The sequence below is a fragment of the Vicia villosa genome, linkage group LG3, assembly GCF_029867415.1.
Source record: "Vicia villosa cultivar HV-30 ecotype Madison, WI linkage group LG3, Vvil1.0, whole genome shotgun sequence".
Lineage (NCBI taxonomy): Eukaryota > Viridiplantae > Streptophyta > Magnoliopsida > Fabales > Fabaceae > Vicia > Vicia villosa.
In genome coordinates, this window is record NC_081182.1 from 146,552,553 (window position 1) to 146,564,856 (window position 12,304).

The window sequence follows — 12,304 nt, forward strand, 5'->3', positions numbered from 1 at the left end:
TTTCAATGAATAGAGACATATGTGTTATTGGGACAACAATATGATACACAGATGAATATAATAAAGACATGACTGAAACGATTCAAAAATTAATGGAGGTTGAACCTGTTTTGAATGTGCAATATGGAGATTGTAACAAGATTAATGGAGCCCCTTCAGCCTAATACATAAAATTTATTTCAATGAATCACCATAGATAACATAAATCAAATAAATTTTGATCAATAATTAAACAAATAATTTACTAATGAAATGTTGTAGGCACATATAGCCTTCTCATACTCCTCCTTCTCTCCAATAGCAACATAAAGAGCCTTCTCCTGAAATAAACGTAAAAAGCAAAAAAAAAATAAAATGACGTTAAAATCATAAATTGAATTATCATAATAATCAAATTAACTTCCATAAATATGCAAATTTACACAAAGCATAAGACAATGATGTAAACACAATCAAACATAACCACACAAATAAAAAATTAGAATTAGAAATCAATTAAGGCTTAAATATAAAAAAGGGGATTACCGTGAATTTGATGATCAAAATTTTGACAGCACATGAACTGTAAGTCTAAAGTACGCCTAAGAGGGGGGGGGGGGGGGGTGAATTAGGTCTTCAAAAATTTAATCGGTTTTATGAGAATATTTGTAACAATTTTTGGTTGAATGTATGAAGGTTTTTTGAGTGATTCTTTTCTTTTCTTGGTAATGGTGATGAGAGCCATAAAATGCGGAAAAATAAAGAACGCAATGATATATACTGGTTCCCCTCACAATCCGAGAGTACTCCAGTCCCCTTTTGAACACGAAAGAGATGTCACTATAGTTAGAATTATTGTACAAGCCTATGCTTACTATCTAACCTATAGGGTGATCAAAGGTTCTTAACACCTTTAAGATCAAACAACACTATTGTGAATGAAGAACAATCCTTTTCAAAACACAACACTTACTTCCAACAATCCTGGATAGTAAGGAAGAATAATATTTTTGAATGATATATGAGTTTATGATGAGAGATGGAGAGCAATATCAATTTTGATTGATCTTCTTCTTCAAGACAACAATTCTTAATATAGTATATAAATGTTCACAAATATATGTATGAAACTTTTAATGATTTCTCAAAGAAAATGTGTATGACAAGTTTCACAAAAATTCTGGTTTGTATGAACACTTAAAAGTTTGAAAGATGAAGAATTTTAATGCTTATGAATTGTTAATGAAGAAGGTAATTTGAATTAAAATAATTATGCAGTATTTATAATGTGCAATATGCCTTTTCAAACATGCCTTTTAGTGTGAAAAGATGCCATGCAATTATGAAACAATCTCATTAAAATTCTGTTTGAAAAACAAAGTTATAAGTGGTACTGGTTCAGTAGGAACCGGTTCCCACCTATGCCAAACCGGTTCCTGATGACTGTTGCAAAGAAAAAATTCAAAAAAGATAACGTAGGAACCGGTTCCCATGGGGGGAAAACCCGGTTCCTGGTTGAAAAACTAGAAGAGTAATTTTTGTATAAGACTGGAACCCGGTTCCCAGTAGGGGAGGAACCGGTTCCTGCAAGCTTTCAACACACTTTTATTTTTCAAAGATGTTTTAAAAAGGATTTTTCTAAGAATGAAAATTATGGCAATTTTATGATATGCATGTAATATATATTGTGAACATTTAAATGCTAAAGTGAGAATTATATATACCTTTGATATTTTGGCTTGATTCTCACTACATCTTCACAATTTCTTCAAGACTTCAAATGGTAAGAATTTTCCTAAGACTTGACATTCTTTTTGCTCATCCTTCATAAAAGCTGATATCCAAGTTGTCTTCATCAAAACCAAGTGATTTGATATTTAATTGAGAAGCTTTGTAATTACATTCTCCCCCTTTTCGATGATGACAACCAAGTCTTGAAATGTTATTGAAATGTTGTTTTGTGTTTGAAATTTGTTGAAATGCAAAGCTCCCCCTATGTTAATGAGTCCCCCTAAATCCATGATTTCTATTTGGTAAATGGAGTGAGTTCATTTGATATTTAGTTATGGCCTGCATTTGTTTAACAAAACAACAACAAACATGCATATTCTTCTCCCCTTTTGTTATTATAAAAAAGGATGGGGAAAAAGAGAGATAAAAATGAAAATGAAACAATATAGCAAATATGAAACATAACACAAATGGATTAACATAACACACATAGATTAAACGAGACAATAAGTACGGAAAATCATGTTTTTACGACACAAAAATTGCGACAGTTACTTGATAACTGTCATAACTCTAATATTAAGACGCGTATCACGACTGTATATTTCTACCGCCCTTACATTTTAAAAGAATTATTAAATATTACGACGGTACAACAACCGTCGCCCCTAAAAAACAAGAGTTAACATCTATAACTATAAATAAATGGATTAGAGAATTTTAGATTGACCATAATTTATTTCATAATTACCTTTCAACTTCTATTAAAATAAATTAAATAACTGTATTTTTTAATAATTTGAATGGAAAAAGTAACTTTCCAAGCAACAAGTGCACGGTTTTGTAAACTAAAAGGCTATAGTTTGGGAGTTTATTTCTCTTACTTTTAACATAAAAAAAAATTGTTGAAAATACCAAGTCACGACCGTTAGAGCACCTGTCGCCACCTTCATCTCAAAACACGCTAAAATATCACGACGGTAAATCAACCGTCCCCGTCTATTTCTAAAAAATTCAAGTTACGACAGTTGGAGCACCTGTCGCCACCCCAAACGCTTCACCCAATTACAAGGTTGCGACGGTGATAGCCATCCGTCGTCTTCCCTTATCTCAATTCGCTCTAAAACTCTTCATATCCTAATTTTTAATTTTTTTATTCTCTTATTCATAAACACACGCCCTTGGAGAAAAAGAAGCACACTCACGTCAAAGGAACTTCTTCCTCTCTCAGCCACTCACGTCGTCAAAGCAACCACCATCACCATAAAGCTTAACAGGTTTGTGTTCTCAAACCCTAAGTTTCTTTCATAAGGTTAAAACCTTCAAATTGAAGCCTTTTTTCAATCGATTCTTCTGGTATTTGGGGATTTAGGGTTTAAAACATTTGAGTTGAAGCTTTTAGTTTCAATCGATTCTTCTGGTATTTGGGGATTTAGGGTTTAAAACCTTTGAATTGAAGTTTTTTTTTAGTAATTGAATTTTGTTCTCCAATTAAATCTCCAGTTCTTTCTTAGTTTTGTTGGTGTGTAAAGTAAGTTTCATGGTGTTGTTTAACCATATGTCTAAAAGCTCTCCATTCCCTAAAAATTAATACAAGTGTGTTGTTTAACTGTTCTTTCACAGTTTTGTATGTGTGGAAATTGGATCGTTTGGAGAATTGAGTAATATAATACGAAATTGTGTTAGAGTTCAGTTGAGGACTTAACTCAAGTAAAACTAGATGGTTCTGTAATCAGTTAGACTACTTCACTATGAATCCCATGCTATAGTTTCTCTTGTATTCATAACTTTAGCTTATGAAATATACAAAAAAAGTTTTATCTTACTTTTTCTCTGAGCGATATGTTCTTCAAATAATTTACCATCTTGATATTATTCCTTCAAAATACCAATTATTTGTTTCAAAGCTCACGCTGAAGCATTGCTGCTAGCTCCATCGAAATAGTAGTACCGATTGTTTTTTGTTTATGCTTTTGTAGGTAATCATTCACAACACAACATATTTTCTGTAGCTAATGACATCTTGGGTTGTTGTCTGATACTCAGAGCTGCAAAATCTGAAGGTAAATAATACTGTTCCATGATAATATACAAAGAGGTCAACTCAATACATTTATATTATTTTTGTGTAATTTACAATATGAACTGTGATCTATGAATTATGATATGCCTTAATGAGATTTTTAATGAAATTTTAGTGTTTTGTTTTGATACCTTCTTTCTGTCTGGATCAATTTCACAATAGATTTTGTAAAAATTACGTTGTTTGGTTCTGTTGGAAATTGCATATCCTCTTCAGTTTATTTCTCTCACAATCAAATCAATATTAAATCCTCTATTACCATTCTCTCTTAAATAATTTCTCTCTATGTTTGTTAACTCGTATTTAGAAGAGTAAACACTAGCCTTCGTTAACTCATTTTGTGATTTTACACCTGATTAGGCTATACTTGTTTGAATTTAGCCGATTCTTTGTGATCCTGATTGTACTATATTGTTATTATTGACCGACAATCCAGACTGTTGAGTTCATTGTAAGTCACAGATCAATCTTCTCAACGCAGTTCTGTTCATTTTTTGGTTTTTCTTGAATTGTACTTGTGAATATTTAAAAGTACCTATTTACTAAAGAAATAGAAGTTTTATAATTGAATTACAAGTATTGGTACATGACTGTTTCTCTTTTCTCCATTTGGTGTGCAGGTAGAGTGACAGCAGAGAGTGTGGTTTACAGTTTTGGAACTCTATTGCTTGATCTCTTGAGTGGTAAACATATTCCACCAAGCCATGTAAGTTTTTCTTTCCACATGGAACTATATTCTCCACTGCATATAAAGATTTGATTTCTTTCATTATGTGGATACAAGTTGAAGATGTATTTAATTACATGATATTAGTAAAATAAATAGAAATGAAAAAGAAGAGAGGGTTGAGGTTGAGACAGCTAAAGTTTTCCAAGTTGAGTAGGTTGTATTAAAATATGTATATGTCATAATTTATTTTCAAATATTTATTTGATTAGAAAACTCATTACAAAGCCTGCTTCTACTGCCTAGAGAAATGCACTTGAACATATTATATAATTAATATCTATATTTTTTTCTTTTGATGGTCAGTCTAATGAAACAAACATAATCCATTTTCATTAAAATTTAGAATGTTCTTAAAAAACTAATTAATGTTATTGAAAGTTAAAAGCATCCACGTACAACTAATACAAACATTAGTAGCATCCACGTACAGCTAATGACTTCATTTTTTATAAATAAATCAATGGATCATAGCTATAGATTACAATGTGTTTTGTTTTTATTATCATGAAGGTTGTGTGTTATATTGTCTTGGTCTTTTTCCAGTTTCTTTTAAAGATGGAGGTGAAATAATATCTATAGATTCAAGTGTGAAGCAGGGTGGAATCATATCTAGATTCAAGTGTGAAGCAAGGAGGCTGTAATACTCTTTTATTCTGTCACAACATGGATTCAATATGTTTCTTCAACATCACTAAAGTTTTGGCTTATTACTTTTAGGACAAGTTGTCTTTGTTAGATTCAACAAACTTCTCAATGATTTATCTTTGTAATGTATATGAGTTCATAGAGAAAATGAAATCTCTAATCTTCCATGTTTCATTTAGTTCTAAGATTAATTTTAGATTTCTATTTACTTGAAGTATCAAATATCAATCACAAGGTTAATCATTAACTAACACTATTCTTGAAATATGTTTATATACCTATTTCCCTATAAATAATTTTTATTTATTATTCATATGCAAATGTGTAACAAGTATTACTACACATATTTACAAGAAAATATAAACTACTAAATATGAGTTTTAAAGATATTTTGAATGTCTCGTTTCGAATTTAATAGCCACAATGGGCACCATATATATATTTTTAAAATTAATATATTTAGCGGGGGTTATAAACCCCTTGTAGTTAGTTTTAAAAAATACACATTGTATTTAGACTTCGCGACGGTTAAAACCACCGCAATAAGACTAACGACAGTTTGCACGACAGTTTTTTAAACCGTCGCAAAATAGGTTGGGGACACACGATTCTGCGACGGTACTGCAACCGTCGTGGATTGTAAATTGTGGCGGTTTTAACCGTCGTAATAAGTCAAAATAACCGTCGCAATCTATTAATTTTCTTGTAGTGCCCCTTTTCGATGATGACAACCAAGTCTTGAAATGTTATTGAAATGTTGTTTTGTGTTTGAAATTTGTTGAAATGCAAAGCTCCCCCTATGTTAATGAGTCCCCCTAAATCCATGATTTCTATTTGGTAAATGGAGTGAGTTCATTTGATATTTAGTTATGGTCTGCATTTGTTTAACAAAACAACAACAAACATGCATATTCTTCTCCCCTTTTGTTATTATAAAAAAGGATGGGGAAAAAGAGAGATAAAAATGAAAATGAAACAATATAGCAAATATGAAACATAACACAAATGGATTAACATAACACACATAGATTAAACGAGACAATAAGTACGGAACAATACGGAGTTTGAACGATTACAACAAGAACAAATATTTAGCCTAAACATCATGAGGCATAAAAGGAACATTATCTAGATGAACATAAAAACATAAAGAACAATAAGAACATAACATAGAAATAAAAGACATTATCAATCACTTTCATTCATGTCTTCACGTTCTTCTCCACTTCTGTCACCACTTTCCTTTTTATCACCATCATTCTCAAAGTGATCAAGAATAACCCTCTGGGTCTTTTGGACATCACTGAGTTGTTTTCTCAAAGAAGCATGTTCTTGTTGATGCAAAAGAAGATGACCATCCATAGTAGTTTTTAAGAGATGCATTTGATTAAATAACATTTCCAAAGTGTACCCACCTTCAGGAGCTTGAGGAACCAAGGGGACGGTATGTTCAAAGTCTTCCTTATAGTGATAGTGACCTCTTGCATCAACGATAATTCTGATATTCTTAAGAGCAGTGGTGGTGGATATAGCCACATCATCTCCCTGGATTTTCTTAGGTTCCCTTTGAAGAGGAATCTTAGCATTCCGGATAATGTGAGAAATAGCTCGTGCATAAGGTAAACCACCACTAAGAGAGTTCATGAGTTGCATATGATACATACATCATAGATAATGACCAATTAACATCAATACTTGACCTTAAAGCATGCAACACCATAAGTTCAAATTCATTGACACGGGAGTGGTTAGAATTTTTTGGAAATAAGACATATGCAATGATAAGGTGTAGCATCCTATCACTTACAGAAAGATTTGAACCAAACATATTAAACTTAGTAGCAAGTTGTTGACGAGCAGTATTCCGCTGATTTGGCCTACACATGTCGACAAAAGTCTCAATTTTGTTATACGGTAACCAAGTCTCCAAACACTCCCTTGAATCAATAATACACCTTCACGAGGAATCCCTAAAAGAGTTCCAAACTCCTCTACATCAAGAGTGATGTCCTTATTCAGCACATGGGATGTTAAAGTAACATCACCAAACTCATCAGGGGTTAAATTCAGATTTTGATAAAACTCTCTAACCAAATTCGGGTAATATTCACCATGGTCAGCTACAAAATTTGCTACTCTAGCAGTGACTATCCTAGCAGGGAAATTAAAACTATGAGTAGGAAAGTCATGAAGCTTACCATACTTAGTCGAAAGGAGACTCCTATTCCGGTTCTTGAAAGTGAGTCTTGTCTCTTTGATGGTTTGAGGATGAGCACTTGATTCCACCATCTTGTCCTTTCCCTTTCCTGACCTTGTTGTTCTCTTAGGACCCATGAGTGATTTTGAAGAAAAAAGAAAGTTAGGGTTTGGTTTGGGATTTTCGAATTTGGAGATATGAGGAAGTTGTGAGTAAGAGATATGAAGGGAAAAGTGTTTATAATGGAGTTTTAGGTAGTGGGTATTTAAGATTTGTTGAAGAAAATGAGATAGTGGAGCTTTTATGGAGGTTTGACAATGGAGGTGGAAAGGTTTTTGGAAGAGAGAAGATGAAGTTGAATGAGAATGAAAGATGAGGTAGAAACATAAAAGCACTTTAAAACACAATTATGTTATAACAAATAAAAAGAAAATAAAACAAATGGTAAAAGAAAAAATAAGCCACACGTGACAAATTTAAAACAAAGGCGTTTTTGCTGAACAGAGTCGTGGGAACCGGTTCCTCACTACATGGAACCCGGTTCCTGGATTTAAAAAGAAGTCACGCCTCTGGTTTTTAGTATGGGGAACCGGTTCCTCCATATATGGGAACCGGGTTCCCAGTTAGAAAAAGCCAAGATTTTTATCTTTATGAAAAGAAAACATATATAATAAACACTTATAAGAAAACATTATACAAGAACATAAATAATGCATTTTTTGACACAAAAATTTTAGAGAGGTGTACCTTTGATTTATGGTAATGAAGAAATAATTAAATATCACCTTCATCTAAAATTCCAAGATCTCGTCGAATTGGTCTAGGAACATGTTCCCAAACTTGATTTCTCTCGAATTGATTTAACTCCTCTTGTATTGCATTTATCCATTGATCGTCTCCTGATGCTTCATCAACTTTGGAAGGTTCGATTTGAGAAACAAAAGCCATGTGTAAGCAAGCATCTTTAAGATTTAATCTTGTTGAAACTCCTTGGCTAATATCACCAATAATTTTATCAATAGGATGGTCTCTATGAGTTCTCCATTCTTTTGGTAGATCATTGGTGTCTGATTCTTATTGTACACTTTCTTGTTGATTTTCTGGTGCCTTCATAATTTTATCATTTGAAAGTTCTTCCGGGGGTAAATCTAAAGGATCATCATCATTACAAACAACTATTTCCTCCTTAGAGGTGTTAGACTCATCAAAGGATACATGCATGGATTCTTCAATAGTTAAAGTTCTTTTATTATAAATTCTATATGCTTTACTAGAAAGAGAATAACCAAGAAATATACCTTCTTCGGATTTCTCATCAAACTTAACAAGATTGTCTTTATCATTGTTGAGAATAAAACACTTGCATCCAAAAATGTGAAAGTGAGCAATGTTTGGCTTTCTTCCTTTGAAGAGTTCATATGGAGTCTTCTTTAAGATAGGTCTAATGATTACTCAATTTCCAACATAACATGCCATGCTAACCGCATCCGCCCAAAAATATTTAGGAAGATTTGCATCACTAAGCATTGTTCTTGCAAGTTCCACTAGAAACCTATTCTTTCTTTCAACTACTCCATTTTGTTGTGGAGTTCTTGGTGCTGAAAAATTATGAGAGATACCATGTTCTTCATAAAAAATTTTAAATGATGCATTTTGAAATTCTCCACCATGATCACTTCTTATGGATACAATCTTTAGTGACTTTTCATTTTGGATTTGTTTTGCATACTTTTTAATGGCTTTAAAAGCATCACTTTTCTGCACAAGAAACAAAGTCCAAGAATATCTAGAAAAATCATCAACAATAACTAAAGCGTATACATTACCTTCGAAGCTTCTTGTTCTTGATGGACCAAATAAATCCATATGCAACAATTGTAGTGGTCTTGTAGTAGACACCACATTCTTTGGTTTGAAAGATGATTTGGTTTGTTTTCCCTTTTGACAAGCATCACATAATTTATCTTTGATAAACTTTATCTTAGGTAAGCCAACAACAAGATCATGTTTGGTTAATTTATTTAAATGATCCATATGAATATGGGCTGCTTTTTTATGCTATAACCATGATTCATTATTATTGTTTTCCAAAATACATTTTACTTTCAAAGATAGATCATTTAAAGAAATCATAAAAATGTTATTTATTCTTGTACCTTTGAGTTTTACCTCATTGGTGACTTCATCAATAATCAAGCATTCCTATTTAGTAAATTTGATCTTGAAGCCTTTGTCACAAAGTTGGCTAATGCTAAGAATATTATGCTTTAGTCCTTCAACATAAAGAACATCTTCAATGGATGTGAAAGGTGGTTACCAACTTTTCTTTTGCCAATAATCCTTCCTTTATTGTTATCTCCATAAGTGACATAACCCTTGGCCTTAAGCTTTAGATCTGAAAATTGGTTTATATCTCCCGTCATATGCTTCGAATAACCACTATCTAGATACCATAAGTTTGAAGTGGTCTTCAAGAAAACCTACAAAACAAATTAAGTTTTGTTAGGTACACAAACGGCTTTGGGTCCTTCATAATTAGTACCTTTCTTAACCCACACATAATGCCCACTTGGTACACTAAAGTTTCTTACATAGCAAGCATTAGGTGTATGACCAATAATACCACAATAAAAGCAAGTAGGTTCAAAAATTACTTCTATATCTAGGAGGATAAGATTTCTTCTTAACAAAGTTTTTCCTTTTAGGATAATGTTGAATTACCTTAGGCTTGTTCACTTTCTCTTGAATTGGTTGGTTACTAGCCTTGACAAAGATATTTTTGTTGGAACTTGGTTGAGAAAACTTTGAAAAACCAAATCCACTTTTATCATTAGAGTATCTTTGTATGCTAAGAACATTTTCCAATCCAATTTATCCCTTTTCATATCTTTCTAAAACACGTTTTAATTGAACAATTTGGAAAGAAACTGATTCACAATTCTTGCATGCAACATTCTCTTTTTGAACACTAATCATTTTTTCTTTTTCATCTTTATGTTCTTCTTCAATTATTTTAAACTTTTCTTCTAAAGATGATATTATTTTCTTTTGAGATGAGATAGTTTTATAGAGAATTTTGCACTCATTTAATAGTTCATCTATTGCACCATGTGCACCATTATCAAAAAGAGAATTGTAACACGGTGGGAGAACTGACTTTTTAAAATGTTGCAGAAAGCAAGAGTCGCCACCGACTTTTATTTTATCCAATATATAGAAAGGCTAAAAGAACAGAAAAAAACCTTTTTTAAAAGACTTTGAGTTCGGGAGGTAAGTTATACAAAGGGAAGGTGTAAGCACCCTTTGTATCCATGGGCCTTTAATTGCTTAGCTCACTTTTATTTTTAAATATTTTGACGTGTAGTGTGTGAATAGGAAAATGTTTGAATAAGAACTTTAGCTTGTAAATAAGCGTAGTCTTTTAGAAAAGATTCTTTGAAAAGAAGTGGGAAAAGATTTTGAATTTTGAATTTGAATTTGAATAGAGCAAGCAATCAGGAGCACCTACCCCAAGTTAGAAAAATTGTTCTTTTAGCTTTTCGGTTTGAAAAGGTTATCCATACCATAAGAGGGTAGGAAGTCCTTTCATTGGATGTTGAAGGGTCATCGAGAAACATCGTTCGCCGTGAAACTGTCCCTACCATATAGAGGTAGGTAGTCTTTAGGGAAGGATATAAGGACAAGATTGATGATGATAATGAACTAAGAGTAACATTTGTTTTGCATGATGCTTGTGCTCGGGAACGGGATTTGCTGGAGCTGAGTATGAAGGCAGTAGGGTTATCAAGTGCTGATAGAGCAATTGTTGCAGAACTTGAGACAATGGCAGGTGCAATGGAGTAAACTTTGCTGCATCTGCTGATCCTTTTTCTTCTGGGTTAACAAGGTTTTTCAACTCATCTTGCCCCTTGGCCAAGATCAGAATCAAAACTTGGAATCGGATATTCTGAGCCTGAAGATTTTTGACTGATTGCTCGAGATCCATTTGTGCTAAAATAAACAGCCAGAGATAATGGGAAGCCTATTGCAGAAACCTGTTATGCAATGTTTATGAATGTAGATGCAATGTTTTCAAGGATCTTTAGGAAATTTAGTTTGCGACATTAGGAAATGATTGGTCACCGCTTCGTCTGATGAATCTTGGTCTTTGTCTTTGAATGTCCTTCTTTGAGAATCAAGCTCACCATATCGAGTGGGTCATCGCCTCCGATTCGGAATACCTGTTTTTCTGAATTTGAAGGCTTACGGCTAGAGGAAAATAAATCCTCTTGCCCCTTGATAAGTACTGAGTCTCTGTATTGGAAGTAGACAAATGGCCAGAGGAAAATAAATCCTCTTGCCCCTTGACAGGAATTCAGTCCTTGATATTGACACCTGCAAGTGTGCGCCCTGAATTCCTAAGATCCTTGAAAGGGTTAGTTAATAATGATATGTTATGATGTCATGATGTCATGATATTATGCGAATGCAAATGCATCAGGTAAGGCGTAAAATAGCAAGGACAAACAGAACCTACAGAAAATCAGAGGGTTAGTACCATACACAAGCAAGTCACACAAGTGTCCTTAGGTTTAAAGGCTTGCGTGAAATTCGACCAGGAGACTATCCTTCCCCAATAGGTACTTCTAAGGATAAGAGTGATTTCAGCAACGAGTTCTACTAGTTACTCATAATTGTCAGCCCCTCTAAAGCACCCTCGAACATGGTACATACATACCACGCAATGATACTTTAAGAGAAAACCTATCTGAGTTGTAGTATCGGGTCGCGACCATAACTTGACATGCATCAAGAATAGCCCTCCCACTACGTTCCTAAAAGTCAGGATGGGTTAAAGGTGACTAAAGATCCTTGAGCTCCGACGCATCCAAAGGTACATACGTAAACCTCTCTCATGCAAAAGAGGTACATAATAACCAGTGGAGGCCTAACTCATGTG

The 12,304-nt window shown here is 33.3% G+C and overlaps 1 long non-coding RNA gene across 1 annotated transcript; it reads left to right on the plus strand.

The window, feature by feature from the left end:
• Window positions 1-2,611: 2,611 nt before the first annotated feature.
• LOC131656778 (uncharacterized) lies at window positions 2,612-5,341 on the plus strand. The gene is made up of 4 exons (XR_009300291.1): window positions 2,612-2,987; window positions 3,690-3,773; window positions 4,414-4,499; window positions 5,067-5,341. It is a non-coding gene; the product is annotated as an uncharacterized LOC131656778 (long non-coding RNA).
• The last annotated feature ends 6,963 nt before the right edge of the window (window positions 5,342-12,304 follow it).